This window comes from Lissotriton vulgaris, chromosome 11 (assembly GCF_964263255.1).
Source record: "Lissotriton vulgaris chromosome 11, aLisVul1.2, whole genome shotgun sequence".
NCBI classification, from domain to species: Eukaryota; Metazoa; Chordata; class Amphibia; order Caudata; family Salamandridae; genus Lissotriton; species Lissotriton vulgaris.
This window is the reverse complement of record NC_141699.1, coordinates 385,239,143-385,255,309: the sequence shown is the minus strand read 5'-3', so window position 1 is coordinate 385,255,309 and position 16,167 is coordinate 385,239,143.

The window sequence follows — 16,167 nt, the reverse complement described above, 5'->3', positions numbered from 1 at the left end:
TATCGCCTACTAGATCAGGATCCAACAGCGGACCTACAAAGAACTATTCGTAGCATGACGGAAGAGGCACTTAATGAAGGATGGGTTACTGAGTCAGAGGCCAGATTCCTAAACACCGAACATCCAGTAATCCCATACTTTTACATCTTACCCAAGGTGCACAAAGAGAAACGTCCTCCACCGGGTAGACCGATCATCTCGGACATTGGGTCGCTCCTAGAACCCCTGTCGACTTTTGTTGACCACTTTTTACGCCCAATGGTCCTAAAAATGCCTACCTACCTTAAAGATACCACCGACGTCTTACGTCTACTACCCGACTTGGACTTTGACATTACATCTGACCTTTTGGTCTCATTCGATGTAGAGGCTTTGTACACCTCGATACCCCAGGACGAGACCCTGGAAGTCATTCACTCTCTGCTTGACACTACCGAGAGGGATACCATCACCCCGGTACATTTCATCATTGCCTGTGCCACTCTGGCCATGAAGAAAAACTTTTTCAAGTTCGAAGAGAACATATACCTACAAGTGTCTGGAACCAGCATGGGGAGCGCTTATGCCCCCAGCTTGGCTAACCTTTATGTACACTACTTCGAACAACGGTTTGTCTTGGATGAGTCAAATCCATACTTTGAGCAGATAAGAACTTGGAAACGATATATCGATGATATATTGGTGGTATGGGGGGGCTCCAGAGAAAGTTGCCAGGACTTCCTGGGATGGTTGAACAGCCGGAATCCTTTTCTACGTTTCACCATAGAGATTGGCGAAAATAGTTTGGCTTTTCTTGATTTGATGATTAAAGCAACCACTACGGGATTGCAGTCCGAACTTTACAGAAAACCCATGTCCAGAAACTCTCTGTTGTTATACGACAGCTATCATCCGAAGTCCCTACGGGACAATTTGCCTTTTGGGCAATTTCTACGTGTACAAAGGAATTGTTCCACAGACATGGCTTTTAAAACACATTCCACTGCACTCAAAAACCAGCTGGTCAAAAGAAAATATCCTCCTCGTTTGGTGCATCGAGCCATGAAGCGAGCGAGTAACAATAACCGAACAGCAATACTGGAGCCTAGAATCCCGAAAGCACCTCTAGAGAGGTTGACTTTTGTACATACTTTCGGTACTTTGTCTCACAACATTAAGAAAGCGGTGAAGAAACGGTGGCCCATTTTAAATTCAGGATCCCACTCCATCCAACAGCCACTGTTCTCCTTCAAGAGAGGACCCAATCTGCGAGACAGAATGGTACACACCAGACCGCGCGATGAGACCCCCAGAGCAATAGGTACTCTTTGGGATTTACCACCAGTGTCCGGCCACCATCCATGTGGCACATGTCAATCATGCGCTCAAACAACTAAAACTACAGAAATTGACATCGGGACGTCTAAGCCTTGGAAACAGGTGAAGTTCACTAACTGTAACAGTGACAAACTCATTTATCTAATCACCTGTCCCTGTGGGCTTGGATATGTGGGGATGACCACCCGTAAGATCAAGGTGAGGCTGTCTGAACACAGAAGTACCATCAACTGTAGAAGGCAGGCCACCAAACTCACCACCCACTTCATCACTCTAAATCACTCACCTACATCATTCACATGGACAGTTTTAGAAAAACCATTTATTCCCTCTCATGTCACTAATGTGAGTGAATTCCTTCACAAGAAAGAACAGAAATGGGTTTTAAAGCTGGGCACCGACCGTACAGGGTTAAATGATGACATACCCTGGTCATCCTTCTGAAATCATTATAATATTTGTCTGACCTAGATATTTGTGATTATGAACTCCTTCACAAAAAACCATGCTCAACAGACAGATTCAGCTCATTTCCTTTTACCATTGGAGATCTACTTGCAAAATGAAACCTTAGAGCATTGTAATATTTACAACATTCCCTCTTTGCCAAATGCCGAAATCGGCACTTTTTGCCAATGTTTATTTATTAACAACACCAATAACATCAAGGTAGCGCGCCATTGGTTAATCCCGCTGTTGGCTTAACCAATTAAAACCACGCTTACACACTCTATGGGTGTGGCGCACGTTCAGCGCGTCACGTGACTTCTGTGCCCAATGGGTAGGATGTTAATAAAACAGAGGGACAACAACCCGCCGGTACCTCCCCAGACGGCACAGACACCGCGCTGGAGTACCGACGGTTAGGTGAGTGTCCTTATCGCCTGAGGCCCCCCGTTTTCAATACCCACTTTCTCGTAGAGCGCGTTGGTTAGTCTCTCCTGCAGTGTCATTTCACCGCGACTATTTGAGTTTCAACACGATTGCATTTGATATATTCTCGAGCGCTCATCGAGGCTTTGCAAAACCAGGCTTTGTAGAGCGCTTTGGTTAGTCTCTCCTGTAGTGGCAGTTTACCGCGACTATTTGAGTTTCAACACGAGTGCATTTGTTATATTCTCGAGCGCTCATCGAGGCTTTGTAAAACCAGGCTTTGTAGAACCATGGGAGCAATGCTTAGATGTTGAGATGTAAATATGCGCTCCTGCACTGATAGTTTACCGCCATCAGTTAAATTGAAATACGAGAGCATTTGACAGTGTTTATCCAGGCATAGTAAGAGTACGTTAGTTTTACTTAGGTGCCTAGATACCTATATGCGCTCTTTACATCAGAGCCAGCTGGTCTACTCTGAAAACAGCTAAAGTATGACTATGAACCATTGATATGGAGGGGTTTGAACACTCTTAACTACATTGCTAGTTTACCGCTATCATTTATAAATATGATTGCATCTGAAAGACTCTAGAGCGTTTGTCTAGGTTTTGTGAGACTACGGGGGCATTACATAGGTGCTGTGATACTAATCTTACCATTGGAATGATAACAGCTGGTCCATTTTGACAGCAGGTTTATGGTTATGAACTCCTGATTTGGGGTAGTTAGAACATTCTGAAAACAGCCCCTCTTGCCATGTTACATTTAATTTTACATTATACTCATCCAGTCAAAATAGACCTGTGCTCAGCACTTTTGCGGCGATTAATTCAGTTACCTGGATTTATTCACCCTTACAGAGCGGTGCTTCACCAATATCCTGAGCCGCAGCCAGGTGGGGTGAGGTTTCTACTTCTCAAAAACCAGGTAAGAAGTAGTGTAAGAAACTTGTAAGGTTTTAATTTCTAAAAACGTTATTACGCTAGTATAAACAGTGTGGTTATCCATAGTCTTTAGATATGGATCTCGCCTAAGTTGGTAACTACAACAGGTGTAACAGAAGGCATTCTACGGACGGATGGTGAGTGATATGCTTACGCCATGCTTTTATTTTTCAGTCCACTGCAGACTGTGTGAGAAGACTTGGAACAAGCACACCTAGGATATCCAGGTGACATTTACATAGTGATGTAGTTCCATTACTCTTTTTCTCCTTATTTATGACACTTCTATCACTTTTTTGGGGGTTTTTTCTGTTTGCAGTAGCGAAATACATAGGTCCTGAAGAAAGCAAGGCTATTGGCCCTATTTGCTGAAACATGTCGACCACGTTCCACCACTAGACAGTGTATAAAGTTTCCCTGTCTTGGCTATTTTTAACATTGGTGCTGGGAGTTTAACCCTATTAAAATATTTTTCTGCTCCCTAAACCAATTTTATTAACTCTTTTCCTTGGTATTCCCTTGCACTGCATGGTTTTTTACCCCATTGGCCACATCATCTACACTCTTAAACCAACATACATTGACTAACAGGAAGGCCAATCTCTTTCTGTTAGAGAACTAGATCATGTACAGTGTTGGTCCTCGGAGCCCCAAATGATGAAGGGCGGTTCCGAGTGGTGACTGATGGGTGCCAGAGACCAGACAGTAACTTGACCTGGCCCTTTCACTATCTTTTCAGTCATATGGCTAGAGGTAGCATTTCACTCTCACCCTCTCTGTCCTGAATAGTTGCCTGTTGAACTCTTGACCCTCTGATACTTTTCTGTGATATATGTCTGTTGGGCGTGTATTCAGAGCTGGTCGTTAAAATTGCCCTTGGGTGCCCCGTATTGTATGTAGTTTAGTTGTATATGAGCAGTCGCTGGACTGCGGACCCCCTTTTAGGTGTTCTGATCTTGAATAGACTACACCATATCCACCCACATTTGGGTGGTTCTTTTTGCTTTGTAGAGTGCTTACACACGGTCTTTTTCTGAGTACATCTGTTTTTCTTCTAGCAGCAATGGCAGAGAATCATGGCCTATCATTTGATGATGCAGACTTACAGTTGGCATTAGCCGACTTCCCAGACTTATTATATGTCACACCTGTAACCGTTGTGACCAGTGAAGAGGAATGGGGCAAGCTCCTGGGCCTTAAAAAATCCATGACTAGAACAGCCTTACATGGGACCATTATGGCCCAATATCTACGTAATGACTGCGCCCCTACTGGGCTTATAGTTACCAACGCCCCCAGGCTATTTTTAAAAGACAAAGAGTTTCTGAAAAGTTGGGCAATGATCACTTGGCGTTGCACAAGGGATTGGCTAATTCTGATTATTAAGACTTCCAAATTGGCAGCTGATGCCATTTTGGTTGAAATCCAGATCACTGAATCTAAGATTAAGGCTACCCTATCTGACAAGATCTTCCGTAAGAAGAAAGAGGAGTCTGACAAAAGTAATAGCGACTATAAAGATCACATTCTTTTCACCAAAATGGAGAAATTCAAGAAGGATCTTGAGAAATTCAAACTTGAACGGGTGTATCCCTACACCAGTGAGTCCTATGCTCCGCCCGTTTTCAATTCTAATAATCGCAAAACCAGTTCCAACTATGGTACTTCTGATTCAGACGGGAACACCTCGGGTAGTGACTCTAGCAGTGAAAATCAGTCCAGACCATACAGGGGCCGAGGCAGGAGAAACTTTAATCAGTATTGGCGGGGGAACCAACATAATCAGGGACCACAACAGTGGTGGCCACCCAACCCCTGGCAATATGGGGGTCCCGGTTTTCCTCCTAATCAACAGAATCCGTTCCAACCTCCCATGGGCACCTTTTTACCCAACTTCCCGCCTGCTTTCCCCGCACAATTCAATGGACAGCCTTTTTTAGGGCATGGCCACGGCAGGTCACGTGGCAGGAGGAGAGGCCAGACTCCAGCTCTAACACCAGCACAACCCCAAGTACAGTTCAATTCACCACCAACGACGAGCTCGACTCGGAACCTACGGAGCACCACGGCCAAGAACAAGGAACAAACCCCCACGGAGACAGCATCGTGATCAATCTGAGTAGTCGTACTCTCACTCAGATTGAACAAACGGCCCTCAATAGAGGCTTGGGTTTTGTTCCCACTTATCGGAATGAACATTTTGAAACCCGATTAGAACTGGCTAAGTTCATCAGGAAGGTGCGACTGCACTTCTTCTTCATTGATAAGGAGAAATCAGACCAAGAGGAAGCTATGACTAACACGGGACTCAGACCAAAAACGACCTTTAATCCGCCAACTCACCTCATGCCAGCTAATGTGTTGGCTTTTGAACAGGCAATTGAAAGGGACATCGATGAGTTGTTTAAACATGATGTGAAGCCATTTTACAATCTCCCGAAAGCAGAGCACCAGGCTCTCAAATCTTTATCAGCTGACAAGTCCATAACCATCAAACCCGCCGATAAAGGCGGGGCCATTGTCATCCTGGATACTGAGACGTATAGAGCCGAATGCCTCAGGCAACTCAGCGATGTAAGATCCTATCGCCTACTAGATCAGGATCCAACAGCGGACCTACAAAGAACTATTCGTAGTATGACGGAAGAGGCACTTAATGAAGGATGGGTTACTGAGTCAGAGGCCAGATTCCTAAACACCGAACATCCAGTAATCCCATACTTTTACATCTTACCCAAGGTGCACAAAGAGAAACGTCCTCCACCGGGTAGACCGATCATCTCGGGCATTGGGTCGCTCCTAGAACCCCTGTCGACTTTTGTTGACCACTTTTTACGCCCAATGGTCCTAAAAATGCCTACCTACCTTAAAGATACCACCGACGTCTTACGTCTACTACCCGACTTGGACTTTGACATTACATCTGACCTTTTGGTCTCGTTCGATGTAGAGGCTTTGTACACCTCGATACCCCAGGACGAGACCCTGGAAGTCATCCACTCTCTGCTTGACACTACCGAGAGGGATACCATCACCCCGGTACATTTCATCATGGCCTGTGCCACTCTGGCCATGAAGAAAAACTTTTTCAAGTTCGAAGAGAACATATACCTACAAGTGTCTGGAACCAGCATGGTGAGCGTTTATGCCCCCAGCTTGGCTAACCTTTACGTACACTACTTCGAACAACGGTTTGTCTTGGATGAGTCAAATCCATACTTTGAGCAGATAAGAACTTGGAAACGATATATCGACGATATATTGGTGGTATGGCGGGGCTCCAGAGAAAGTTGCCAGAACTTCCTGGGATGGTTGAACAGCCGGAATCCTTTTCTACGTTTCACCATAGAGATTGGCGAAAATAGTTTGGCTTTTCTTGATTTGATGATTAAAGCAACCACTACGGGATTGCAGTCCGAACTTTACAGAAAACCCATGTCCAGAAACTCTCTGTTGTTATACGACAGCTATCATCCGAAGTCCCTACGGGACAATTTGCCTTTTGGGCAATTTCTACGTGTACAAAGGAATTGTTCCACAGACATGGCTTTTAAAATACATTCCACTGCACTCAAAAACCAGCTGGTCAAAAGAAAATATCCTCCTCGTTTGGTGCATCGAGCCATGAAGCGAGCGAGTAACAATAACCGAACAGCACTACTGGAGCCTAGAATCCCGAAAGCACCTCTAGAGAGGTTGACTTTTGTACATACTTTCGGTACTTTGTCTCACAACATTAAGAAAGCTGTGAAGAAACGGTGGCCCATTTTAAATTCAGGATCCCACTCCATCCAACAGCCACTGTTCTCCTTCAAGAGAGGACCCAATCTGCGAGACAGAATGGTACACACCAGACCGCGCGATGAGACCCCCAGAGCAATAGGTACTCTTTGGGATTTACCACCAGTGTCCGGCCACCATCCATGTGGCACATGTCAATCATGCGCTCAAACAACTAAAACTACAGAAATTGACATCGGGACGTCTAAGCCTTGGAAACAGGTGAAGTTCACTAACTGTAACAGTGACAAACTCATTTATCTAATCACCTGTCCCTGTGGGCTTAGATATGTGGGGATGACCACCCATAAGATCAAGGTGAGGCTGTCTGAACACAGAAGTACCATCAACTGTAGAAGGCAGGCCACCAAACTCACCACCCACTTCATCACTCTAAATCACTCACCTACATCATTCACATGGACAGTTTTAGAAAAACAATTTATTCCCTCTCATGTCACTAATGTGAGTGAATTCCTTCACAAGAAAGAACAGAAATGGGTTTTAAAGCTGGGCACCGACCGTACAGGGTTAAATGATGACATACCCTGGTCATCCTTCTGAAATCATTATAATATTTGTCTGACCTAGATATTTGTGATTATGAACTCCTTCACAAAAAACCATGCTCAACAGACAGATTCAGCTCATTTCCTTTTACCATTGGAGATCTACTTGCAAAATGAAACCTTAGAGCATTGTAATATTTACAACATTCCCTCTTTGCCAAATGCCGAAATCGGCACTTTTTGCCAATGTTTATTTATTAATAACACCAATAACATCAAGGTAGCGCGCCATTGGTTAATCCCGCTGTTGGCTTAACCAATTTAAACCACGCTTACACACTCTATAGGTGTGGCGCACGTTCAGCGCGTCACGTGACTTCTGTGCCCAATGGGTAGGATGTTAATAAAACAGAGGGACAACAACCCGCCGGTACCTCCCCAGACGGCACAGACGCCGCGCTGGAGTACCGACGGTTAGGTGAGTGTCCTTATCGCCTGAGGCCCCCCGTTTTCAATACCCGCTTTCTCGTAGAGCGCGTTGGTTAGTCTCTCCTGCAGTGTCATTTCACCGCGACTATTTGAGTTTCAACACGATTGCATTTGATATATTCTCGAGCGCTCATCGAGGCTTTGCAAAACCAGGCTTTGTAGAGCGCTTTGGTTAGTCTCTCCTATAGTGGCAGTTTACCGCGACTATTTGAGTTTCAACACGAGTGCATTTGTTATATTCTCGGGCGCTCATCGAGGCTTTGTAAAACCAGGCTTTGTAGAACCATGGGAGCAATGCTTAGATGTTGAGATACAAATATGCGCTCCTGCACTGATAGTTTACCGCCATCAGTTAAATTGAAATACGAGAGCATTTGACAGTGTTCATCCAGGCATAGTAAGAGTACGTTAGTTTTACTTAGGTGCCTAGATACCTATATGCGCTCTTTACATCAGAGCCAGCTGGTCTACTCTGAAAACAGCTAAAGTATGACTATGAACCATTGATATGGAGGGGTTTGAACACTCTTAACTACATTGCTAGTTTACCGCTATCATTTATAAATATGATTGCATCTGAAAGACTCTAGAGCGTTCGTCTAGGTTTTGTGAGACTACGGGGGCATTACATAGGTGCTGTGATACTAATCTTCACATTGGAATGATAACAGCTGGTCCATTTTGACAGCAGGTTTATGGTTATGAACTCCTGATTTGGGGTAGTTAGAACATTCTGAAAACAGCCCCTCTTGCCATGTTACATTTAATTTTACATTATACTCATCCAGTCAAAATAGACCTGTGCTCAGCACTTTTGCGGTGATTAATTCAGTTACCTGGATTTATTCACCCTTACAGAGCGGTGCTTCACCAATATCCTGAGCCGCAGCCAGGTGGGGTGAGGTTTCTACTTCTCAAAAACCAGGTAAGAAGTAGTGTGAGAAACTTGTAAGGTTTCAATTTCTAAAAACGTTATTACGCTAGTATAAACAGTGTGGTTATCCATAGTCTTTAGATATGGATCTCGCCTAAGTTGGTAACTACAACAGGTGTAACAAAAGGCATTCTCCGGACGGATGGTGAGTGATATGCTTACGCCATGCTTTTATTTTTCAGTCCACTGCAGACTGTGTGAGAAGACTTGGAACAAGCACACCTAGGATATCCAGGTGACATTTACATAGTGATGTAGTTCCATTACTCTTTTTCTCCTTATTTGTGACAATTCTATCACTTTTTTGGGGGGGTTTTCTGTTTGCAGTAGCGAAATACATAGGTCCTGAAGAAAGCAAGGCTATTGGCCCTATTTGCTGAAACATGTCGACCACGTTCCACCACTAGACAGTGTATAAAGTTTCCCTGTCTTGGCTATTTTTAACATTGGTGCTGGGAGTTTAACCCTATTAAAATATTTTTCTGCTCCCTAAACCAATTTTATTCACTCTTTTCCTTGGTTTTCCCTTGCACTGCACGGTTTTTTACCCCATTGGCCACATCACCTACACTCTTAAACCAACATACATTGACTAACAGAAAGGCCAATCTCTTTCTGTTAGAGAACTAGATCATGTACAGTGTTGGTCCTCGGAGCCCCAAATGATGAAGGGCGGTTCCGAGTGGTGACTGATGGGTGCCAGAGACCAGACACTAACTTGACCTGGCCCTTTCACTATCTTTTCAGTCATATGGCTAGAGGTAGCATTTCACTCTCACCCTCTCTGTCCTGAATAGTTGCCTGTTGAACTCTTGACCCTCTGATACTTTTCTGTGATATATGTCTGTTGGGCGTGTATTCAGAGCTGGTCGTTAAAATTGCCCTTGGGTCCCCCATATTGTATGTAGTTTAGTTGTATATGAGCAGTCGCTGGACTGCGGACCCCCTTTTAGGTGTTCTGATCTTGAATAGACTACACCATATCCACCCACATTTGGGTGGTTCTTTTTGCTTTGTAGAGTGCTTACACATGGTCTTTTTCTGAGTATATCTGTTTTTCTTCTAGCAGCAATGGCAGAGAATCATGGCCTATCATTTGATGATGCAGACTTACAGTTGGCATTAGCCGACTTCCCAGACTTATTAGATGTCACACCTGTAACCGTTGTGACCAGTGAAGAGGAATGGGGCAAGCTCCTGGGCCTTAGAAAATCCATGACTAGAACAGCCTTACATGGGACCAATATGGCCCAATATCTACGTAATGACTGCGCCCCTACTGGGCTTATAGTTACCAACGCCCCCAGGCTATTTTTAAAAGACAAAGAGTTTCTGAAAAGTTGGGCAATGATCGCTTGGCGTTGCACAAGGGATTGGCTAATTCTGATTATTAAGACTTCCAAATTGGCAGCTGATGCCATTTTGGTTGAAATCCAGATCACTGAATATAAGATTAAGGCTACCCTATCTGACAAGATCTTCCGTAAGAAGAAAGAGGAGTCTGACAAAAGTAATAGCGACTATAAAGATCACATTCTTTTCACCAAAATGGAGAAATTCAAGAAGGATCTTGAGAAATTCAAACATGAACGGGTGTATCCCTACACCAGTGAGTCCTATGCTCCGCCCGTTTTCAATTCTAATAATCGCAAAACCAGTTCCAACTATGGTACTTCTGATTCAGACGGGAACACCTCGGATAGTGACTCTAGCAGTGAAAATCAGTCCAGACCATACAGGGGCCGAGGCAGGAGAAACTTTAATCAGTATTGGCGGGGGAACCAACATAATCAGGGACCACAACAGTGGTGGCCACCCAACCCCTGGCAATATGGGGGTCCCGGTTTCCCTCTTAATCAACAGAATCCGTTCCAACCTCCCATGGGCCCCTTTTTACCCAACTTCCCGCCTGCTTTCCCCGCACAATTCAATGGACAGCCTTTTTTAGGGCATGGCCACGGCAGGTCACGGGGCAGGAGGAGAGGCCAGACTCCAGCTCTAACACCAGCACAACCCCAAGTACAGTTCAATTCACCACCAACGACGAGCTCGACTCGGAACCTACAGAGCACCACGGCCAAGAACAAGGAACAAACCCCCACGGAGACAGCATCGTGATCAATCTGAGTAGTCGTACTCTCACTCAGATTGAACAAACGGCCCTCAATAGAGGCTTGGGTTTTGTTCCCACTTATCGGAATGAACATTTTGAAACCCGATTAGAACTGGCTAAGTTCATCAGGAAGGTGCGACTGCACTTCTTCTTCATTGATAAGGAGAAATCAGACCAAGAGGAAGCTATGACTAACACGGGACTCAGACCAAAATCGACCTTTAATCCGCCAACTCACCTCATGCCAGCTAATGTGTTGGCTTTTGAACAGGCAATTGAAAGGGACATCGATGAGTTGTTTAAACATGATGTGAAGCCATTTTACAATCTCCCGAAAGCAGAGCACCAGGCTCTCAAATCTTTATCAGCTGACAAGTCCATAACCATCAAACCCGCCGATAAAGGCGGGGCCATTGTCATCCTGGATACTGAGACGTATAGAGCCGAATGCCTCAGGCAACTCAGCGATGTAAGATCCTATCGCCTACTAGATCAGGATCCAACAGCGGACCTACAAAGAACTATTCGTAGCATGAGGGAAGAGGCACTTAATGAAGGATGGGTTACTGAGTCAGAGGCCAGATTCCTAAACACCGAACATCCAGTAATCCCATACGTTTACATCTTACCCAAGGTGCACAAAGAGAAACGTCCTCCACCGGGTAGACCGATCATCTCGGGCATTGGGTCGCTCCTAGAACCCCTGTCGACTTTTGTTGACCACTTTTTACGCCCAATGGTCCTAAAAATGCCTACCTACCTTAAAGATACCACCGACGTCTTACGTCTACTACCCGACTTGGACTTTGACATTACATCTGACCTTTTGGTCTCGTTCGATGTAGAGGCTTTGTACACCTCGATACCCCAGGACGAGACCCTGGAAGTCATCCACTCTCTGCTTGACACTACCGAGAGGGATACCATCACCCCGGTACATTTCATCATGGCCTGTGCCACTCTGGCCATGAAGAAAAACTTTTTCAAGTTCGAAGAGAACATATACCTACAAGTGTCTGGAACCAGCATGGGGAGCATTTATGCCCCCAGCTTGGCTAACCTTTACGTACACTACTTCGAACAACGGTTTGTCTTGGATGAGTCAAATCCATACTTTGAGCAGATAAGAACTTGGAAACGATATATCGACGATATATTGGTGGTATGGCGGGGCTCCAGAGAAAGTTGCCAGGACTTCCTGGGATGGTTGAACAGCCGGAATCCTTTTCTACGTTTTACCATAGAGATTGGCGAAAATAGTTTGGCTTTTCTTGATTTGATGATTAAAGCAACCACTACGGGATTGCAGTCCGAACTTTACAGAAAACCCATGTCCAGAAACTCTCTGTTGTTAAACGACAGCTATCATCCGAAGTCCCTACGTGACAATTTGCCTTTTGGGCAATTTCTACGTGTACAAAGGAATTGTTCCACAGACATGGCTTTTAAAACACATTCCACTGCACTCAAAAACCAGCTGGTCAAAAGAAAATATCCTCCTCGTTTGGTGCATCGAGCCATGAAGCGAGCGAGTAACAATAACCGAACAGCACTACTGGAGCCTAGAATCCCGAAAGCACCTCTAGAGAGGTTGACTTTTGTACATACTTTCGGTACTTTGTCTCACAACATTAAGAAAGCTGTGAAGAAACGGTGGCCCATTTTAAATTCAGGATCCCACTCCATCCAACAGCCACTGTTCTCCTTCAAGAGAGGACCCAATCTGCGAGACAGAATGGTACACACCAGACCGCGCGATGAGACCCCCAGAGCAATAGGTACTCTTTGGGATTTACCACCAGTGTCCGGCCACCATCCATGTGGCACATGTCAATCATGCGCTCAAACAACTAAAACTACAGAAATTGACATCAGGACGTCTAAGCCTTGGAAACAGGTGAGGTTCACTAACTGTAACAGTGACAAACTCATGTATCTAATCACCTGTCCCTGTGGGCTTAGATATGTGGGGATGACCACCCGTAAGATCAAGGTGAGGCTGTCTGAACACAGAAGTACCATCAACTGTAGAATGCAGGCCACCAAACTCACCACCCACTTCATCACTCTAAATCACTCACCTACATCATTCACATGGACAGTTTTAGAAAAACCATTTATTCCCTCTCATGTCACTAATGTGAGTGAATTCCTTCACAAGAAAGAACAGAAATGGGTTTTAAAGCTGGGCACCGACCGTACAGGGTTAAATGATGACATACCCCGGTCATCCTTCTGAAATCATTATAATATTTGTCTGACCTAGATATTTGTGATTATGAACTCCTTCACAAAAAACCATGCTCAACAGACAGATTCAGCTCATTTCCTTTTACCATTGGAGATCTACTTGCAAAATGAAACCTTAGAGCATTGTAATATTTACAACATTCCCTCTTTGCCAAATGCCGAAATCGGCACTTTTTGCCAATGTTTATTTATTAACAACACCAATAACATCAAGGTAGCGCGCCATTGGTTAATCCCGCTGTTGGCTTAACCAATTAAAACCACGCTTACACACTCTATGGGTGTGGCGCACGTTCAGCGCGTCACGTGACTTCGGTGCCCAATGGGTAGGATGTTAATAAAACAGAGGGACAACAACCCGCCGGTACCTCCCCAGACGGCACAGACGCCGCGCTGGAGTACCGACGGTTAGGTGAGTGTCCTTATCGCCTGAGGCCCGCCGTTTTCAATACCCGCTTTCTCGTAGAGCGCGTTGGTTAGTCTCTCCTGCAGTGTCATTTCACCGCGACTATTTGAGTTTCAACACGATTGCATTTGATATATTCTCGAGCGCTCATCGAGGCTTTGCAAAACCAGGCTTTGTAGAGCGCTTTGGTTAGTCTCTCCTGTAGTGGCAGTTTACCGCGACTATTTGAGTTTCAACACAAGTGCATTTGTTATATTCTCGAGCGCTCATCGAGGCTTTGTAAAACCAGGCTTTGTAGAACCATGGGAGCAATGCTTAGATGTTGAGATACAAATATGCGCTCCTGCACTGATAGTTTACCGCCATCAGTTAAATTGAAATACGAGAGCATTTGACAGTGTTTATCCAGGCATAGTAAGAGTACGTTAGTTTTACTTAGGTGCCTAGATACCTATATGCGCTCTTTACATCAGAGCCAGCTGGTCTACTCTGAAAACAGCTAAAGTATGACTATGAACCATTGATATGGAGGGGTTTGAACACTCTTAACTACATTGCTAGTTTACCGCTATCATTTATAAATATGATTGCATCTGAAAGACTCTAGAGCGTTCGTCTAGGTTTTGTGAGACTACGGGGGCATTACATAGGTGCTGTGATACTAATCTTCACATTGGAATGATAACAGCTGGTCCATTTTGACAGCAGGTTTATGGTTATGAACTCCTGATTTGGGGTAGTTAGAACATTCTGAAAACAGCCCCTCTTGCCATGTTACATTTAATTTTACATTATACTCATCCAGTCAAAAAAGACCTGTGCTCAGCACTTTTGCGGCGATTAATTCAGTTACCTGGATTTATTCACCCTTACAGAGCGGTGCTTCACCAATATCCTAAGCCGCAGCCAGGTGGGGTGAGGTTTCTACTTCTCAAAAACCAGGTAAGAAGTAGTGTGAGAAACTTGTAAGGTTTCAATTTCTAAAAACGTTATTACGCTAGTATAAACAGTGTGGTTATCCATAGTCTTTAGATATGGATCTCGCCTAAGTTGGTAACTACAACAGGTATAACAGAAGGCATTCTCCGGACGGATGGTGAGTGATATGCTTACGCCATGCTTTTATTTTTCAGTCCACTGCAGACTGTGTGAGAAGACTTGGAACAAGCACACCTAGGATATCCAGGTGACATTTACATAGTGATGTAGTTCCATTACTCTTTTTCTCCTTATTTGTGACACTTCTATCACTTTTTTGGGGGGGGTTTCTGTTTGCAGTAGCGAAATACATAGGTCCTGAAGAAAGCAAGGCTATTGGCCCTATTTGCTGAAACATGTCGACCACGTTCCACCACTAGACAGTGTATAAAGTTTCCCTGTCTTGGCTATTTTTAACATTGGTGCTGGGAGTTTAACCCTATTAAAATATTTTTCTGCTCCCTAAACCAATTTTATTCACTCTTTTCCTTGGTTTTCCCTTGCACTGCACGGTTTTTTACCCCATTGGTCACATCACCTACACTCTTAAACCAACATACATTGACTAACAGAAAGGCCAATCTCTTTCTGTTAGAGAACTAGATCATGTACAGTGTTGGTCCTCGGAGCCCCAAATGATGAAGGGCGGTTCCGAGTGGTGACTGATGGGTGCCAGAGACCAGACACTAACTTGACCTGGCCCTTTCACTATCTTTTCAGTCATTTGGCTAGAGGTAGCATTTCACTCTCACCCTCTCTGTCCTGAATAGTTGCCTGTTGAACTCTTGACCCTCTGATACTTTTCTGTGATATAGGGCAGGTACCTCGTGCCATGGTTAATTGGGAACACATGTGAAGTCCAGTTACTGTACCGCTCTGAATGCCACCTCTTCATTCACTGCTACTGGTACAGATGGAAGGGGATATAAAACCTGCTGGCCACTGACTGGTACATCAGCACTGGGTTCCCCAGAAAGAAAGGGTAGATTTTAAGAAGGCCAAGTACGTCTGAAGGGCAAATAAAGCTGGGGCAAAGTTAGCCACATGTCGGCCAGTGATTCCCTGAAAAGCCAATAGCCAAAAGCCAATAGGGCCGGTTAAGAGTCAGCCATGTTAAAGGCTTGCTTTTAAAAGGCTGGTAGGTCAGAGGAAGATGCAGTGACTTATCAACTCTCCACAAACAAGCATTAAAAATGCAATAGGTCTCGCCTTTGATTAAGTTAAAGCCATTTCCTTTGCTAATGGTATTGTATAGCAAAGCAAATGGCTTTAACTTAATGAAAGGCGAGACCTATTGTATTTTTAATGCTTGTTATCCTCCTCGTTTGAAAGGCTTTAACTTGTTATTATGTTTTTTTTTTTTAATTAGAAACATAGACAGGGGCCCACCTAATGAAAACTACTATTAAACCTGCCCGCGTGGGAACAGTGTATTCCAAACCTTGGTCGCCCCTCCATCCTTCAGCATACTGTTTTTTGATTGGGAAATTTCAGATTCACCCCTCCCCCCAATCTTGCATTCCTCTCTCATATGCGCATCTTGAGGCAAACGTGCCACACTTCTGCGCGCG